Source organism: Eumetopias jubatus, unplaced genomic scaffold (genome assembly GCF_037043125.1).
Source record: "Eumetopias jubatus isolate StellerSeaLion01/CBP00866 unplaced genomic scaffold, mEumJub1_p1.0 scaffold_3, whole genome shotgun sequence".
In the NCBI taxonomy this organism is placed as follows: Eukaryota; Metazoa; Chordata; class Mammalia; order Carnivora; family Otariidae; genus Eumetopias; species Eumetopias jubatus.
In genome coordinates this window covers 92,578,968-92,585,763 of record NW_028274809.1, presented here as the reverse complement: position 1 = coordinate 92,585,763, position 6,796 = coordinate 92,578,968, and the positions used below count along the sequence as shown (strand labels likewise).

Sequence of the window (6,796 nt, the reverse complement as noted above, 5' to 3'; positions counted from 1 at the left end):
GGAGGGTGTGGAGCAAATTGCCCTTTCATGCTACTGGAGAGAGGGCAAAATAATGTAACCTTTCACTTATTTCCTTTTTTCAAAGATTTTATTTATTTATTTGCGAGGGAGAGAGAGAGCACAGAGGGAGTGAGAGAGAGAAGCAGATACCCCGCTGAGCAGGGACTCTGATGCGGGGCTTGATCCCAGGACCCTGAGATCATGACCTGAGCTGAAGGCAGACGCTTAACCAAATGAGCCACCCAGGTGCCCGTCACTTTTTTTTTCCTTATGTAGCAAAAGATTTTAAAATGCTGTTGCCTTTTGCTTCACCAGTTCTACACCTAGGAATTAATCCCAAGGAAACAGATGTTGATGACTGTATTGTATTATAACAGAGGAAAATCATGCACACCCTACTGTTCATGCCCTTCGGTAGGGAGTTGCTGAGTGGGTTGTGGTTCACATACATGATGGAATACAGCAAGGCCACTGAAAGGATCATGCAGAAGTACAATCACAGGCATGGAAAAATGTTCTTGATCTAGTTGAGTGAAAAAAAATTGGACAATGTATATATATATAGTCTAGTTCCATTTTTGAATATCTGAGGATAGATTTGTGTGTATATTTGTATATATACACATCTGTGTGTCTGTATATTTGTGCATATGCCCATTAACAATGGCTATCTCTGGGAAGTGGGATGGGACTGCTAACAAATCCAGCTGGTCCCTTAGCCTTATTGAGACATTAAGAGACTGCTTGGCATTGGTCCACTTAGGCTTTCTGACTTCACTCACCATCCTTGTGTTAGGTCCCTTCTTCCTGATTTTTTTGGACCTGGCCTGTCTCGCTGTGGGCTCTGTTCTCAACTGCTCTGTGTTCCTGATTATTCCACTTCTACCCTCCCCACCCCCTGCCCCTGCTCCCCACCAGTCCTGAGCCCCTCACACCACTGGGGTTTGATTCTTTACTAGTCCATGAGCACTGTGCTTATTCTTTGCCAAGCCTGGTGCCTTTTGGACTTGACTTCTTTGCCCCTCTCCTGGCTCCCTCCGCTGTATGTATGCCCATTTAGTCAGCTTGCTGTTGTGGTTTCTTAGCCACCTGCAGCGAGGCCATGCCATCTGTTTGGCTTTTGCTCATCTGCAATGTGTTTCTTCCATCTCCCATACGATCTCCACCACCCCCATGCCTTTGACTGCCCACATGGTGGGACCTGTCACTCATTCCTGGAGAATGTCCAGGACACTGGGGTTGAGTGGTGGTGAGTTCACTTTCCATGTGGGAGGACTGGCTGAGATCCAGACTTTGCTGATGACCCTGTCCTGCCATTCTCTATTAAGCATGACTTGTGCCTGGGATGGATGACATTGTCTTTCTACGGAGAATTGGGCTTAAAATGGCGTCACTGATGGGTAGAACAAGGGGAATCGGAGGGCCGGGGCGGGGGGAGTTCTAGAAAGTGGGAATGATGCAGTGATATACTTCAAAAGCATTACCCAAACTCTTTCTTTCTCTGTTAGGACCTCTATTCTTTGTTCAGCTAGTCCTGAGACATCATTGGAAGGAAGGTGCCAGAACCATAGATATTCTTAGGCAGACGAAACTGAGTTTAAGTACTGGTTCTATGATTGATTATATGATAATCTTGGGCAAGTTCTAACCCCCCCTTTTTTTTTTACAGTATTTTACTAGTTTTTATTTAGGAAATGGAGGTTTCACTTTATCCCAATAGTTTCTTCAGGGGTAGACTTTGTTTTTATTTCAATGAGTTCTTCTACTCGAGCCAGAACACTTTCAATCAAATCAAATGTGAAAAGAGCTGAATGTAGGACCTTAAGCTGCATTTTAGGAGGCATATTAGGGTTCTCTTCTCCACCTACAGTTACAGAACAAAGATCTTTAGACTTCTGGACTTCGTGGCTATTTTCTTGGCTATTTTTAATTTCTGCTTCATAATGTGCTTTTGACATATTAAATCCTGTATGGAGTGGCTTTAAGAAATTATTCTCAATCTTTCCAAGTTCTGTCCATAGTCCAGTTTGATTGTCTTTCTCATTATCTTTGATAACCAAATATCTCAATAAATTTAATGAAGCCATTATCCTATCTGAGTTTTGGAGTAAATCTGTTTCAGCACCCTCTGGGAGAAAGAGTACCAAATCTAGAAGTGAGATCAGCTGTGGCCCTGTAAACCATTTGTTATGTGTTCTCTTTAATGACACATCAATTTGATTTTTGATATTCTGAATAATGAAAGCCTCCACACCTGAATGATTACTTGTATTCAATAAGCACCTAAATAACGTATATTTGCCTTGTGAATCCAACTTGTTAATATACAGTTGAAGCATAGCTAAACTCTTTTTCCTCAATGTCTCAATGGGGCAAAGTGTCATTACTTTGACTAAGCCCTGAGGTACAGTAAGAAAGCTCTTGATTTCTAAGTACTGGTGAAGTAGACTGTTGTCTTCTATTCTCAATAAACCATTCTCCAACAGATCCACTCCTTTGGAGAAAACAGACTCTTCTGTGCTTTGCAAAAAGACATCAATATGCCCCATATTAAATTGCAAAAGGTACGATGGGCTTAAGACCATTGGAAGCTGATCAATACTGATGCCCTGTACAAATACCAGATAGGCCAGAGAAGCCATAGAGTCTGCTGTTTGTCTTCTTCTTCCTCAAATTCAGGATAGTCCCAAGTCCTCTTTTTCCTTCCATGATTAAAAATCATTTTGGGGAAAGGATGTCCAATTGTTGATAAAAAGCCTATTATTTCAGATGCAAATCATCTTAAGGGATCATTTCCAGCTTCTTTGGACTGCTCAAAGAATTGTGCTGTCAGCAAAGGGCATTTCAAGCTTTTGAAACAAAATTTCAGTAATTCATCCTTTAACTTTTCATTTTCGTCTTCCAGTGAGTTTTCTTTGTCATTAATGACTTCTTCCACAAAAGGCTTAGTGAACCCTGTTAAGGCCTTGCAACACTGACAAAGGCCATAGTCATCTGTTTGTCTTTGTTCTTCTGAGTATGGAACGGGAAGGAGAGATAGCTGACTCCAAAGAGTGGACAATGCTAATCCCACCGAATATGCCTTGTTGTTATGAAGTTTCTGAATCAGTGTTTGTAATGGCTGAAGTAAAAGAAGGATAATTTGGGATATCTGTTTTCCAGAGGGCTCTTCAATCAGTTCAAGCAAACCCAACAATAATTCCTTTGGATTACATAACTTTACCAATAAATCAAGCATCAGATAATAATATTTTCTTTTCTCATATTCCTTATTCCACAAAAGACATTGAACAACAGGACCAACAAGATTCCAGCTCATATTCTTGATAATGACCTTATTCTTTTCATTTTGAATAATTTCTAATAGCTGCTCTATATGCCCTTCATCTATGCATCTTTGGCCTGCTAACTGAAATAGGCCAAAATCTTCTTCTTTAAAGTACTGTTCTTCTAGGATTTGACATTTCATTATTATGGACTGAAGCTCTTCCACAGCCATTCCTCGTTATTTTTCCTAGTTTTGATGCCGCCGGGCCTCTCGCTGCTCTCGGCGCCCTCCTCCACCTCCTCCGGCCACCAATTCTAACCCTTTTTGACTTTCACTTTTTCTCACCTGCTAAAAGTAAGCTTAGTAATAGTAATAATGATGCTAATAGTTACTTATGTGTATTTACGAGAAGCCAACTACTATGCTAAACCCTTTAATTTAATCCACCTAACAACAGTATGGTAGGTACCATTCATTTCCCCTTTTATAGGTTGGGAAGGAAAGTTTTAAAGAGGTTAGGTATCTAAGTTCCGACAACTTGTAAGGCACAGAGCCAGCATTTGAACCCGCCTCTCCTCTGAACCAGTGTAGGCAAAGTACCTCATTCAGTGCCAGCACGTACTAAGTGCTCCCAATGCCCCCTCCTGGGGCATCCTGAGTTGACAGGAGGTCAGGCTTTAGAATCAGGGGTTCTTTTTATGGATATCCCAGGACTTTGCAATTAAAACCCAGAAGGGGGCCAACTGCAGCTGTCTGTCTCATACCTGAGGCTCTGGCTGAATCTTCCATTCCCTATATGACATTGAGCAATGAAATTCCAGTTTATGATCTCCCATTCTCTTTATGGAGCCTCTGTTCCTGTGTCTCATCAATCATTGTCACTTTGAATTTTTGCAGTGTCTTACAAAATCAACCTATGTTGATCTTTCCACTGGTTTAAGTCTCCCGCAGTGAAGATCTATGGCTATCTTCTCTCCTGAAATAGGCATTCTACTGTGTAGAATCTCCAACAACAAACCTCAACAATGACAATGAGGACAATAGCAAATACATCAGCCACCGCCATGATTAATGTTACCCCAGGTGCCACCATTGTTTGGTGCACTAAATGCTGAGCTCAGGGGTCTCAAACTCAGATTCCTGCCAGGCCAGGCAGGAGCTTAATTAAGGACGGTAGGCCACGTGGATGGCAGTGAACCTAAAGCCCGTGGCCTCACTAGAGAGAAGACTGCTACTTAGCTCTGGTCGAATGTTGCCATGCTGGACTATAGGCTCATTTCTGTCAGATCTTTGCATTTCTCAAGAGAGGTAGTAAATATGGATTTTTATGTGCAATTTGCCCATGTAAAAATGTTGGCAAATAATTCACATTATTATTATCTGACCCAGCCCTGTTAGGATATAGAGTGAGCACCATACGATACTAACGGTATAAGCCATGATCATGGGAAAGTGGGTATCATTAAATGCTTACGTATCACAGGTTTCTAGAGAAACATTGTGAGGCCATTGCCACTTTAAAAGGCCTCCTGGGCGCCTGGGTGGCTCAGATGGTTAAGCGTCTGCCTTCAGCTCAGGTCATGATCCCAGGGTCCTGGGATCGAGTCCCGCATCGGGCTCCCTGCTCCTTGGGAGCCTGCTTCTGCCTCTGCTTCTCTCTCTCTCATGAATAAATAAATAAAATAAATAAATAAAAGGCCTCCCGCACCTCCAAAGGGGTGTTTCGCCAGTGTGACTGTACTGATTGCAGTGGGTTTCCATGTCAATTTCAGGCTCGCATCCTGGTGTCTTCATTTTTGTGTTTTGGGCTTTAACATTTTTTGTGCTCTCTTTTGGCTGGATCTCCTGCCAACTAAGCACAGTTGTGTTGCTACACAAGGAAACTCTGCCAGAGACGAGGTTTTCCCCAGGTAGGCTCCATGAGCCCCCAGAACCTCACTCAGCTTTTGGTCCCTGTGCTACTCCTGCCTACAAGACCAGTTTTGCCATCTGCCCCACTGAGAATCTTTGAGGTGGAAGTCTGTGTGTGGATTCTAGCCATGTAACATGGTTTCATGTATCCACCCTGGCAGAAGGACTCAGAGGACCCTGAACAAAGATCTTGCCTAGTGCTTCTGGTCCCCAGCCTGGCCTTCCTGGTCCTCTCTAGAAGCAGGCTGGTGCCATGGCTACCGTGATCGTCATCATTCACTTAGCCAAGGATTTCGGAACAGCTGGTTCAGGATGGAACTGTGCATGAAGATTCCTGATGTGTCTTTTTCCTCACGGGGGTACAGAGATGAACACAGTGGCAACCCTGACATTACAGCCTATGGTGGTGGACTTGGTCAAGAGAGGAGACAAGGTTATATTCTGATAGGAGAGAAGTCCTGTCAGAAATCTGTGGGGTCCAGGGTGGTCTGTGCTCTCATTTACTGATGGGTTGGGATAGGTGGTTAGCGTCAAAATTGTGAATAATCAGAGGGTCTTCTGTCATTTTTTTATGTCAACCTAAAGGGCCCCGGGCCAGGCCAACTTGAAAATTCTTTGGTCCATTAGAGTTGATTACATGATCTTGGTTCATTTTCTGGCAGATGAAACCTATGCATTGAAGGGTTCTGTTTGAAGAGCACTTACAGCTTCTCGAGATTTTCATTATTTTGCATTGTGTCTGGATCTCTTACAAGTACTGACCAGCACTGAAGTTAGCAAAGCAGAAACATAGTTCATATTCGTGGAACTCACATTTTCCGGGAAAAGATAAAACCACTGAAGCATATTGTTTTTAAATCTGAGGACTTCCAACAAATGAACCCCTTCTTCCTGGCAGAGCTTCGGGGGTCCCTCGAAGCTGCTGGCCGTGGCCCTATGGCACAAGTTGCTGAGCAGTACTTCCTGCCTTTTCTGGGCTCAGCAGATGCAGCATCCTATGCCTTCATGTGGTCTACACCCCTGGACTGCTTCCCCACTGATCATGCCTTGCCTCTGAGACCTCGAAACGATGGCAGGGAGAGCACTGTGGCCTTGCAGAGCCTTCAGCCCACAGCCGACAGTTTTCATTTTGACAAGTTAAATAGTCTTCTTGATGTATTGGTGATTCACTGCAAGGCATTAGCGCAAGCTTGTGTGGAACAGAAAGTTTACAACATTGATTTATTGAAATGAGGTCAGAGAAATGCTGGGCCCTCTGATGAGTGGGTGTCTTTAGGGCCAGAAAAATTGCTGATCCTGGGCTCAGGAGGTGAAGGGTACTGAACTATGTTGAGTGGGACCTGGGCTTTCCGCCTTTTTTTTTTTTTTTTGCAAAGGTTATCAGTGGTAGCCCACACACTCCTTCAGTGCGACTACAGTCATTCATTCCTCAAACATGTATTGCATACCTACTATGTGCCAGGGACTTTTCTAGATGCTGGGGATCTAGCAATGAATTAAAAGCATCGTCTCTGTTCTCATGGATCTTTCATTGTAGTTTTGGAAGGCAATAAGCATATAAGCAAATATTGTCACATGATATATGCTATAAAGAATAACAGGCTAATGGGATAGAGA

At 43.2% G+C, this 6,796-nt stretch overlaps 1 pseudogene; it reads right to left on the bottom strand.

Moving 5' to 3' along the window:
- Positions 1-1,672: 1,672 nt before the first annotated feature.
- Positions 1,673-3,499, bottom strand: LOC114207322 (glomulin pseudogene; annotated as a pseudogene).
- Between the last annotated feature and the right edge of the window lie 3,297 nt (positions 3,500-6,796).